Source organism: Mycteria americana, chromosome 7, assembly GCF_035582795.1.
Source record: "Mycteria americana isolate JAX WOST 10 ecotype Jacksonville Zoo and Gardens chromosome 7, USCA_MyAme_1.0, whole genome shotgun sequence".
Taxonomy (NCBI): Eukaryota; Metazoa; Chordata; class Aves; order Ciconiiformes; family Ciconiidae; genus Mycteria; species Mycteria americana.
This window is the reverse complement of record NC_134371.1, coordinates 50,048,020-50,060,342: the sequence shown is the minus strand read 5'-3', so window position 1 is coordinate 50,060,342 and position 12,323 is coordinate 50,048,020.

The window sequence follows — 12,323 nt, the reverse complement described above, 5'->3', positions numbered from 1 at the left end:
ATTGAAATTACCCGTATCTATTCTGTTCTAATAAATCTGCTTGTAATTAGTTGGACCTGAGTTGGTTTCTGAGATTCACTTTGGAAAGAAAAATAGAACTAGCTGTTCTCAAGTAAAATGAACTTGATATTTGACTGCAGAAGGGGCTGAATTAGAATGAAAGTCCAATAATTTGAGATTCTGGGGAAAAAATAGAGGATGTTAAACTTACCTCTGAAGAAACAGGAGCAAAATAACTTGGTGTTTATCTGGGCTGCTGAATAGAAGTACTGCAGTTCGTACAAAAGGGAGTGGTTTAAATTTCTATCGGAAAGAACAGAAAAATATGGTGGTGGGTTAGTAATGCATACTGAGTTCAGAAGCATTAGAATATACACAGAGTTGAAAGTAAAAGGCATTTTGGTTCAATAAGTCATTTATAAAGAGCATTGAAATAAAATAATGGTATTCTAGGAACAAACGTTATGCATTTTGAAGAGGTAACTTTTAAAATAGTTCAATAGTTTTCACATGATTAATTGCTTTGGACTTGAAACCTAATAGATATTTTTTTCCTTCCTTTTTAGAAATGTCAAAGGGAGACATATTATGAACAATAAAGGAAATGGCAAGACAGACTGTGTTTCTCTAATTCTTTCCAGAATTATGTATAATTTTACTAATGTTATTGTTCTCCATCTGCCCGCCCCCTCTTTTTATAGATGTACATGGATTAATGTGCTAAAATGGAAATTTAATTTAGGGCTAAGCAAACTATTTCCATGGAAATAACAACATTGTTGATGTCCTTTGGTTTGGGAAGTGTTCTAGAAAATGCAATCCATCAATTTTTCATCAGTCTAGACACAGGCCAGAAATAACGATGATTCTTGCAAATGAATGCAGTATTAATAGCAACCTTTGTACTCGGATTTCCATGGTTTTGAGCAGCTGCAGTTTATGGGGGTGTGTGTATGTATATATCTATATATGCACTCACATGGATACAAATTTCTTAAAATTCAGATTTTTTTTTTACCACTTCAGTTTTTCCTAAAAGACAGTGGATATTCATCAAGCCTGAAATTTCCTTTGAACAGCTTTAAGTCTTCCAAACCGTTCAGCATCATTTCTAGTCTTAGCCATTTAGCTAGTTCCACTCAAGTAAAAAGTAAGAAGCACTGACTACAGAAATGTGTAAGGTCTTGCACGAGACTAATGGCTTTCTTGAGATTATTCACAAGCAAAATTCTAGATAAATTTAAACATTTGAAGAGTTAAGGATAAAGTAGTATCACACTCAAAAGTTAAAATTTGTGTTCTATTTCCATAGTGTTGTGTGCACGCACACTAGGTTTCACTGGTGGATGCATATTGATGGTGCTGGTAGAGCTGAGAAATTGTACTACATCTTGGCCAGAAGCATGTTAGCGTTCAGTATGCTTCTGCCTGATTCTCCCGAGTACTTCTAAATGGCAAAACCAACATTGGAAATGTAAACGCACCATAACCTGGTATAATTATTTGTACTTATTTATTGAGAAAAAGATTCAAAATACTGTTTTGCTCTAAGCACTGGCATTATTTTGTGTTGTCTACACTAATGCGTATAAAACTTATGGACCCAAGACCATTGTTAAACTTTTTTTTTTTTAAAACATAAGAGAAGGTAAAGCATTTCCTTAAATGTCAGTGTATGTAAAACACTATTTAAAAAGCCTTTATAAATTACAGTCTTTACTGATGAGGCATATTCACATTGCTGCTCAATTTATTTACTCAGGAGACCAATTTATTTTGCTACCTCAGTGCTAACTGTTTTCATTGACATCCAGGTCTGCTCTGACCAAGCAACTGTGACAAGTTATTTATTGAACTGTAAACGGGCACTGTCTGACTCTAAACAATGGCTTTATCTAATTATGAAAACCCATGCATCATTTTAGTCCAGTGTTGTTTGTTATACAAGCAAGACTTTAATGTTATTGAAAAAATAATTTAAGTCTGGGTACACTGTACTACAGTGAAAGATATTCTGCATTGTAACTTTATAGACTGGTAGTTCACATCTGAAGTGAACTGACTATAATGTTGTGACTGTGGTTTGTTGGGCACTACGAATACCTGAGAAAGGACAAAAGAGAGAAGCGTCTTATAAGAACATATAAATGAGATGGAATAACTGAACAAAATCTATTGCTTATGCTTTAAATTAATCTGATGTTGTCAAAATGAACTCTTAAAAATAACATTGATAGAAGAAATACAGGTGTACTTATGGAAAGGAAAATTGGATGCTCAAGAAGTTAACTTTCTGGCTTGGAAGTAGTAGCAAAAAGTGAGTAGACCCACTTGAAAAAAACCCAACTTTTTCTATTCTCCCCATTGCTTTATTGGAAGATAATTGAGTGCAATCAAAGCTTTTGTCTTCAGCTGTCAGTAAGTCAGCTTCTTTAAGAGAGCTTTATCCAATAATCACAGAAGGAATTCAGAGAGTTTACTTTCCTTTGGTGTGTGCATGTGTGGTGTTTGTTTTTTGTGGTTTGTTTTTTTTTTTTGGCAAAAGGAAATTAACCCAAACTTAAACAGTCTTGATACCACAAAGTATCTATAAAGGGAAAGGGGGGGGAAGGGACTATATGTGTATATTAAAGAACTGAAGACTACTAATGTATTAATGTTCTAGTAACATACACGAAACATTTGTGAGTGAGGGCAAATCTCCTTTCCAGTGAGAACTTGAACAAACAGTGCTGTTCGTAAACAGAATTCACTTAATTCATCTGTATCGCTGAAAACTTTTCAGATTGCTTTTCAAGGCATTGCTTAATGATCTTGTATAATTGGCTTCATGTGTTAAATCCCTATTGGTAGTTTCACTGTGATTTTCTTATGAAATATGAAACTCTTTAAAATTTAATGGTGAATTAATATTAATTTAATCAAATATTTTAATATTAAATCTATTAATATTTCATCTTCTACATGGCTATGCAGATTTTTGAAAGCCATTCCAGTGTTTTCTGGCAAACTACTCGGTTATAGAAAGACTATTTAGAAATCTTTTTGCTCATGTGGTTCCTGCGCAGTAGCCAGGCTGCCCAGGTCATTGGTTATTTTTATTCGGCCTCTAAAGTGAATGCAAATGAGATATAGGACATGGAGAAGCTAAAGAAAGTTTACCAAGTCTGATGGAGTCTGTACTTTCTTTGTGCCTGGCTAGAATACAGTTAAAGAGAGCCCTGCACGATTTTGCAGGTTAATCTCTGTTCGCAGCAGGCTTTGACTCGTATCAAGCCTGGCATGCTTAGGCACCTGAGGGCTGTCACTGACAAGGGGCTGCGAGGAGATGGACTGCCACCGATCGGGTCTAAATGAGCCAGTTGCACAAAGCTGATAAAACCAGAGATTTACTGAAGTAGACAGGCCTGTGCTAAAACAAGCTCCTCTCTCGATTGAAACCCTGTCTGTCACTTTAATCAGTCATCTCCCCTGTCAGGCACAGTCAGAGGAGAGGCTGGAGCGGTGCAGGAGTTGCAGCTGAGGGATGGCATGGGGTGGTGGCCGGGCCAGCACGGGGTGGCCTCCCTGCTGCCCGCGGGGCTCTGGTGTGCAGAGGCAGTGCTATGGCACGACGCTGGGGGTGTTTCGCAGCCCAGATGTGGTCCAAGAGGTGATAGGTAGTGCTAAAGCAAGACACTTCTTTTTTTTTTTCCAGGTGATCTGTGCCTTCTCCTGTGTTTTTAATACAGCATCATTCTTGCACCCTGACTGTGCTTTTTCAGTAGCTGAAACAGTCTTGTGCACAAGAAGACATGGGCTACAGAGGTTTCAGATCCTGCTGTAAAAGATGTAGTTGGGTATCTTACTGGATTCTTTCTCTTCACCAAAAATAAGCTTAAAAAAATGCAACAATATTTGCTCAAGATAGCCAGCTTACAGTGGAGATGTTACATGTTGAATGTCATGTATGCCATTAGCCAGAACTTGATCCCTGATGGCAGGGTGCTGCTGCCTGGCTTGGCGTCACGAGCAATGTACCCTCTCTGCTTAGAGGAAGGCAGATGAAATCAGTGTTTCTTTATTTCATTTTAAATAAATTTAGTTTTATTTTTACAGAAACGTGTAAGATGCCATGCTCATTTCGCCAAGATATCAAAGGCCAAGGCAGTAGCAGAAATAGAGGAGAAAAAACTAAAAAGGAAAAAAGACATTGACCCAATGTCACAAAATATAGCTGACACTTGGTCATGGACGCAGCACTGACACTGCTTGGCTGCTTAGGTGAACTTCACAGAGCCCAGGGTCCTTTTGTCCCCAGGAGCTCATGAGGATAAATTGGTAAGTACCACAAAGCTTTCTTTGCGGGAGCATTGAGGGTATGCTGATGGGCAGCTGCTCCTCCTTCCTGAAAACTGCCCTCTGGGATTGAGCAGGCAAAGGAGCAGCTAGATCAGGGAAGGGAGGAGGAGGAGAAAGGGCAGAAATAAATAGTAAATAGCTAGAAGTAAATAGCAAATAGTTTACACCACTTCTTAGCAGCATCTATGGCTGCTCCTGCCTTGAAGGGCTGCTGTCTGTGCCCTCTCCTGGCTGCTGGATGAGGCTGTAAAAACTTTGTTGGCAGCTCTGTGTTGTGTCTTATTCTCCACCAATGTTAGCACAGCTATAGCTAATGGGCTGCACAGCCTGGAACAGGGGAGCTCTTGGGAAATTCGGATCTAGACAAGAACCAGAAGGAGGAAATACTCTGCAAACCCAGCCCTGCCAGCATCCTCTCTGGCTCTGTCCTTTTGCATAAGGCACAAAGGTCCTGCTTGTCTAAGGGTTGTGAGGAATTTTGATACTCTTCTATTCACTGTGAAGCTGGATCAGCTCATACTGTTCTGGTACAAAATATCTATCTGCTCCAGAGCACTGGGCTGTGCTTCCTATCTTTTTGGGCAACACATCCTGAGGCCAAAGCATGGCCAGAATGACCCATATGTTGCCCTTTTCACTTTGAATTGCTACAATTCCTTGTATCCATGCAGAGGCTTCAGTGGGTACCAAATACTGCTGCTGGTTTCTCCCGTCGCCTGAACAATGCTAGCGAGGAGCATGCGCCTATCGCCACATCAGGTCTCTGGGATTTTAAGGAGCCTAGAGAAGTGACAGTAAAGGATGAGCTTGTTGGTTCAGATTTCGCTAGCAATGAAAGCCATGCTATAAATTCAGCTGAGGGACAGTCCTTGAGCCTTCAGTGACTTGAACACGTGGCAGTCAGATTTGGTTTGCAGCAAGTTATCTAAGCAGGTGTAAACGATGAGAGAAAAAGCAGAAACCCAGGGTAGCGTCTGGGTAAGAGCTGGGACTTGTGCTTCTGAAGCAATACGGAGCAGCAGTAGCTCAGGGGAACACGTTTGCTGGGGGTGGGTGAGAAGTACGGCTGGCTGTAGGGACTAAGCTCAAGGTTTGCGGTAAGGAATGTGGGGATGAATAGGGCAGGACTGGGGGTCACCCCAACAGCTGAGGCTACAGCCTCGCTACAGTGAGTTGATGGTTATAACAGAATGAAATAGAAGGTCACATATAGCAGATTTCACTGGAACAATGGGCATTGCTCAAGAGCTACCAATGTCACAGAATTGCCAGAGAGGACTTGAGCAAAGGGAGAGATGGTAGGAATTGATGTTTGGGTGGGAAGAAATTCAATTTGGATAGGAGGCGTGAAAATGTCCTGACAAAGAAAAGGTTATGCAAACGTATACATATATGTATATTTATACCTGTATTGTTTGATATCTGAAAATTCTGTTTGGGATTTCTTATAGGGATGATGTCATTTTAGACCCTGAGCTGATGGCAGAATTGAAACATGTTTTATACAGTTAACATTGGAGTTAAACCTCATTGAAGGTGGTGGGCCTGATGGTGAAGATAACTACCTTGCATAATGCTTAAGTGCAAAAGACAATTCTGCTGCTTTGGGCAATCCCTGGGTGAAGCACCAGCCACCCGAAAGGCTGCCCAGCTGTTGAGCTGTGCAGTGCGAGGTTTCGCTGGGCGAAACGCAAACGTGGGAAATCAGAGAGTTCCTTTAGATACCCATGTCTGTGTTTGACAACTGAGAGAAAGGCCGCAAGACTAGAAAGAGGCAGAGTAGCTCTCGTTGGGTGTCTAGCAAAAGAGCAGAGGGGCTGGTGGTAGAAAGTTGGCTTGGAAGAGGCTCGGAACGACAAGCAACGGAAAGAAACGGGTTCCGTCTGATGCATTCTGTGCTCATGGAAAAACAGCTGTAGCAATAAAATACAAGCCTTAGGTTTTCTCTCGGGAGAAGCGGCATGCAACAGGCCAGTACTGGAGAGAAGATCTAGATGAAATACTGGCTTAGGGTTGGTGTCAAAATGGGTAATGTGTTTATGTTTTTATCCTTACTGAGTTCAGCTCTTCCATCTCTATTCTTTCTCTTCCCATATGGAGCTGTTGCTGTAAATACATATCTGAATTCTATAATAACATACTGAAGCAGCAATCAAGCAGTGAATATTGATATAGTAAGGAAAATTCAGAGTAAGTTGTGGTTTTTTTTGTTAAGTTTGGAAACTTCATTTTCCTACTCTCTGTACTTTACATTTAGAAATCAAAATCTATAGGACACATAGACATAATGACAAATTGTGAAAATGTATGCAAAATAGCTTTGACCCTAGAAGCCCCAAACTGCAGCAGACGGATGTACTTGCCAGAGCCAGAAGTAGTCTATTGAATCATACAAGCACCATAAAGTTAGCTAAAGCACTAATTAAGTATGGTCGTCTTAAAAGAAGAATTCATGCTTCATCTTGGCAAGATGCCCATAAGAATAGATCTGTCGCAGTCTTGCAGACTGCAGTAATTAGGGTTTAAAATACTTCCTGGTCTAAAACAAGGATAGTTCAGACAGAGCTAACTGTTTAAACAACGCCCCTTATGAACTGACATTGCTCTTCTATTTCAGACTGACATGTTTTAATTTTTTTTTTTTTTTTGCTATTGGCTTCTGTGCAAAATGTACAGAAAAACAGAAATAGTCATCAACGCTTTTTGTAGAAGCTGAGAGGCTAGAAAACAATTATATGGAGTAGCCAGAACTTTCTGTGTGGAGATAGTACAGAAAGTAGAAAATTAAATTTTGTACCTTAGAGTAGTTAGGAAAAAAGGTTATCTGTCTGGAGGTTTTGTTCTCTTCTGTCTGTGAACATGTGGTTCTGTTGATGTTAATTGGATCCAAACATCTTCAGACTTTAAGGATTTAGAATTTATTTCCAGATCTTGCATCTCAGCTCACATCCAAACCTGCAAGTTCTGGAGGAGAGAGATCTCCATCAGCACTTCAGTGCTTCAGTCAAATTGCTTTAAGATTTTGATTAGTGAGTAAATACAAAATGAAAGGTCAAGTTGATTGCACGTGCCTCTGACTTAAATAGGATAAACACATCGTATATGCGTGCGATCTCCCAGTATAATTTTGGATAACGTGTTATCTTGTTAGATCTCACACAATTTATTTTCCAGTCAGAAAGGTCAGTCTAGCTTTAAGGATGCAAGGTATTCAGGAGCCCAAGATCGTGAACCTTTTTGTAGTGCCCTATTATTCTGTGTTATATTTCTGGTGTAATCCAATACTTGTCTCAGAAAAGTCTGCCCTCTGGCACAGTCGTTCCACTGTCATAAGAGTTTAGTTTTCTGTGATCTCAGTGGTATTTAACAATAAGGTCTGAACTGCATGTTTAGCAGAAGCTGTGGGAACATGGATGTCAAGTCCATTAATCACGGATAAAAAAATAAAAATCTCCAGGCTGGACTGTCAGCCAAGGATTAGCTGTGCCCCCACTGCAAAACCTATTCAAACAACCCACCGATTAGGTCAGCTTGTCCTTCTGCCCTGAGATTTTTTTTTTTTTTAGCAGAAACTGGCAGTTACAGCTATAATCCTTACAGTACTCGAGGCTGTGTTATAGATATGTGATTGGAAGACCATAGGCTACTCCGGTGTAGTGTTTACTTCACTGATGTCAGGCTGATACAATTGCATAAAATCAATACAAAACGGCATGTTCTAAGAAGCAGATGAATGCACGAGTTGGAAGTGTTTCAGCAGCACTTTGATAGCTGTTTTTAAGCATGTTTCTGTAACTTAGCAATTCATTTTTGGTCTGAATTTATTTGGACGGTAAATATTACCTGTATATATTTATTAAAAGGTAAATAAGACCAACTTATTAGCATGTTTCTATAAATATCTCATGTACTGAAAAGATTAATTTTTTGCAGTGATGATGTGACTTGATATAAACGTGTCTGAGGGGCACACAAGGAAATCGAGCACATGCTACAGAAATTTTGACTGGTTTTGCTGCTTTGGTTTAGCTAACAAAAACAAACTGTCTCTCCTGGTGGTGCCTGGTGAACTATCTCTGTCTTTTGAGTGACGATGTGCTGGTGACTTGTGGTAGGTGAGTTGGGGTGACTTTTGTTTTTTATCTGCTTAAAAAGGGCACAAAGATGTCTCGCAATCCTCTGTTGCGGAAGAAAGTTTTATTTTCCTCTACTGCAGCTCTCAATCAATGTGGCTGTTCTGCATGGTTAGCAACGTAGCTCCAGAATCCTATTACTATGCAAAGTAATTTCAAATTATTTTGCAAATAAATTGCTCAGACTCTGTTGGATTTCCTGACTTTCTGGAGTTATCTTGAATTCTCAGAACCATTTGGCCCCATTCATTTTCATTTGCAGAATTATCTGTAGTATGGAAATCGGTGTTAATTATTTCTCTAGCCACTATTGTCATCTCTAGCCAAAACTGACATTTTAAATCTGTGTCTTATTAGCAATTCTGATATAGAGTCACTTGTTCAGCACGGTGCTGTGATCTGTGTCTCTGGCACCTTCACTGACCGTCTTACTCCAGGCTGCCCAGAAGGTCAGTGGGAAGGCAGAGCTGGGTGGGCTATTCTCACGCCGGCGCTAGATGCAGTAACGTGCTCTCGCTGGCTGGCATCTGCCTGGGCTTCCAGGGGCTTCTCAAGGTGCTTGCCTCAAACCATATGGCATTCATTACTTTGCATCCAGGCCTGGCAGATTCTGTCCCGTTCACCAGCTGCAAGGGTAGCCGGAGCCAGCTCCAACAAGCTCTGTGGGTATTTAATCTTGCTGGCTCAGGAACCGGCTTTGGACCGGGGTGTCGGGGAAGGGGCGAGGGAGACGTGCCCAAGTAGTAGCTCTCCGCACCAGCTTTTGGATGCGTGCTGTGAAGGGCTTTCATTCGCATTCGTCCTCTTGGTGTAAAGTATTTTTAAGGTGTGCTCTTGATTTTGTAGTTTGACAGATTAAGATTTATATTTAAAATTTAATTATACATTTATTAAAAGGTTGAGGCAGAGTATGAAAACGTAAAATGAGAATTGAAATTAAATATCAAATTAGGGTTTGCTTTAGGGTCTGCAAAATTTGGTGTACCTAGAATATGGCTTTAAAATGTATAGCAGCCATAATGAGTTCTCAGTATACCTGTATTTTTGAAGCTCTTGAGAAAGGAAATCATTTTTTGGTTTTGTTCGATAATGAATAATAGGCCAAGCAGACCAAATTCTGAAATTTGATATTTTTTCAAAGAACCATATATATAGTAAAATGACGACAATGGAACTTGTTTATTAAACTAATGTAGTGATTTTATCACTTCATTCTTGGTATCTTAGTACCTGATATTAGCCTGGTATGGTTGCCATGGTAACTGAACACACTGTTCCTTTCAGTTGACCTTAAGTTCAAGCCCTGCTGTTGCAGCAGAAATGCCAAGAACACCTCCACTTTTATTAAAAACAAAACTATCAAATACATGCAAAGAGACAAATGGGCAAAAAGAAAGGACAATCTGACATTACATTGTGAAACCAAAAAGAAGAGCCTGCTTTCAACTAGAGGACCAAGAAATAAACAACTGTTAGGATATGTATGTTCATATCGTGTTCTGTCTTTAAATTCAGCTGTGTTTGGATTGATTTGCTCCACCACCATTATATTTACTATTCACTGTAGAAGTGGCTAGCCTTTAAAAATTTGCTCTTATTTATTTGCTCTGAGAACCTGTTGGATTTCTTCTCAGAAGAGCAGCGTTGACCTGCTCAATTCCACGTGCCGACTGACTTCGAGGCAGAAAATAGTTGAAGAGGTCAGAGAAGATTCAAATTGGGGCCTGGCCAGAGGAGAGCTCCTGCTGGCTGGTGTTTGGGGACTTCTGTGTTGTTTCTATCTAACTTGGTCATCCCGCATGACTTTGGGGTTAGTGAGTTTTTTGAGGCTCTGATCCACATCCAAACAGAGCCCATTTGGTCTTGGATGGAGCCGTGAAAATGGGGAAATTCTTGGCTATTGCTGGAGGAGATGCACTTTCCTGAGGCCAGCTAGTGGGGTGGGCTGGAAGTAGCTCCTGGGGTGATGGGGTGGGATGGGGACAAGTGTGGGGCAGGAGAGCAGCAGAGAGACCAGGAGATCATCTGAGGTCTTGGTGGGTAACGTGAAGGAGACTCTTCCCAGGGATTCAGTAAGGACTGGGCAGAACTTGCTGCAAACTGGGAAGTGGTTAGAGGCTTCTGGGCTTAAGAACAAGCCAGGAGGCAGGGAAAGAGTGGACAGGTTGGAGGGGGGATGGTTTGTAGACTTCTGCTCAGCCTTACTCAAAAATCTGCATTTTCTTTCTGCGGAGCTGTGTGGTTGTAGTTTATCGCCCAGAGCGGCAGTGGGAGCTGGCTTTGTGCTCGCTTTGAAGACAGAAGGGCAGCCCCCCTTTCAGGCTCAGGATGGCGTGTGCTCCCGTTGCGCTTTGCTCTTGTACGATGAGTTGCTCTTGCGGTGTACTGTCGTAAAGACGTGCTCGGAGCTCCTGAGCTGTTCCCCCGCTCGCTGTGGTTCCCAGCCGCGGGTCCGCACCTCCCACTGCTACCCTCCCTGCCCTCCAGCGCGCAGGCTGCCTGGGGCGGGCAGCCTGGGGAACCAGCCTAGGCAAGAGCTCCTGGTCTCCTCCGGCCGGAGGCCAGGGCAGTGGCGGCTCCCTGCCATGTGCAGGTGGGGACACTTACAGAGTGCTGTGGCTGATTTCTTTTCAAAATTTCAATTTTTAGCAGTGGCTTTGTTCTGACTCGAACTTAAGGTTAATGAGAGAGCTTGTTCCTCAAAACTGGGACAGAGTCTTTGTTTCCAAAGGCCAAATTACTAGCGACGCAGCTGGCTGTCATTTCTTAATGTTTCCTGCAGTTTGCTTTAGTACAGAAAAGGTGTGAAGGAGCAGAAATTTTTAGGATATTGGAAATATGATATCGGAAAGAGTGAAAATTACCAGAAAGTGTAAGAGCAAGGATATCTGGGCACCAACTACAGAATGACAAAGAACGGTGGTGCTAGTAACAGGTGTAAAAGGGAACAAGATAAAGGTTTATGAGTACATAGGAAATGAGAAAATGGTTAAAAAAAAGTTCAGTTCTGCTACCTAATGGAAAAGAGAACAAATAATGCTTGACAAGGAAAATGATGAAATGCTTAATCGTTACTGTGCTTCAATTTTTACTAAAAGAGATAATAGTTACAGGCTGTTTAATGCAATAAATCAATGAGAAGGAGAGATGAGAAGGTAGGAAGGACGATCTCAAAGCATACTCTGAAAATCAGAGCGTGCTCAGATCAGTGGAGTTTGACAACATAGGTTGTGCTGAAGGAAGCAGCAGTGCTATTGCAATCTTTGGAGAGATTATGGACACAAAACAAATCTGTGATGCGGTGGAAAAGGGAAAACATATAAACCTTTCTGCCTTTGCCTCTGTGTGCTGTGCTGCGTTCAGTTTGTCATTTTTGCAACTTCAAGGAAGATGTTTGCTTCATAAGCCCTCAGTGATCTACACTGATCTAGCTTTGCAGGAGATGACTAAGATATCAGTTTATAACCTCAAACTTTCAATTTGAGAACAATGACAATGACTTTTAAAAAAAAAAAGGAAAGAAAAAGCTCAAGACTCAAGCAGACCTAAAAATTAAGATCTTGGTACTGTACACAGCATGGGTGGTTTTGCTGCCTGTCTGTCCAGAGGATGTGCTTTGCCAAGCCATGCAGCAGCTGCTCTGTTTTTGGTTATTTATTGCTGCTGAACCTCAGTAGGGAGCATTTCTGAATGATGTGTGTCGTTGTCCATGCTGCAGCACTCGCCATGCATCTGCACAAGCTGCATGGCATAATATTGCCCATGTCAGGAACTCTTTGGCCAAATCAAGGTGGGTGGCTGGTTTTGTCTTCAGTGTTGAGGAACAGGACTGTGGGAGCTCCTTTCAGC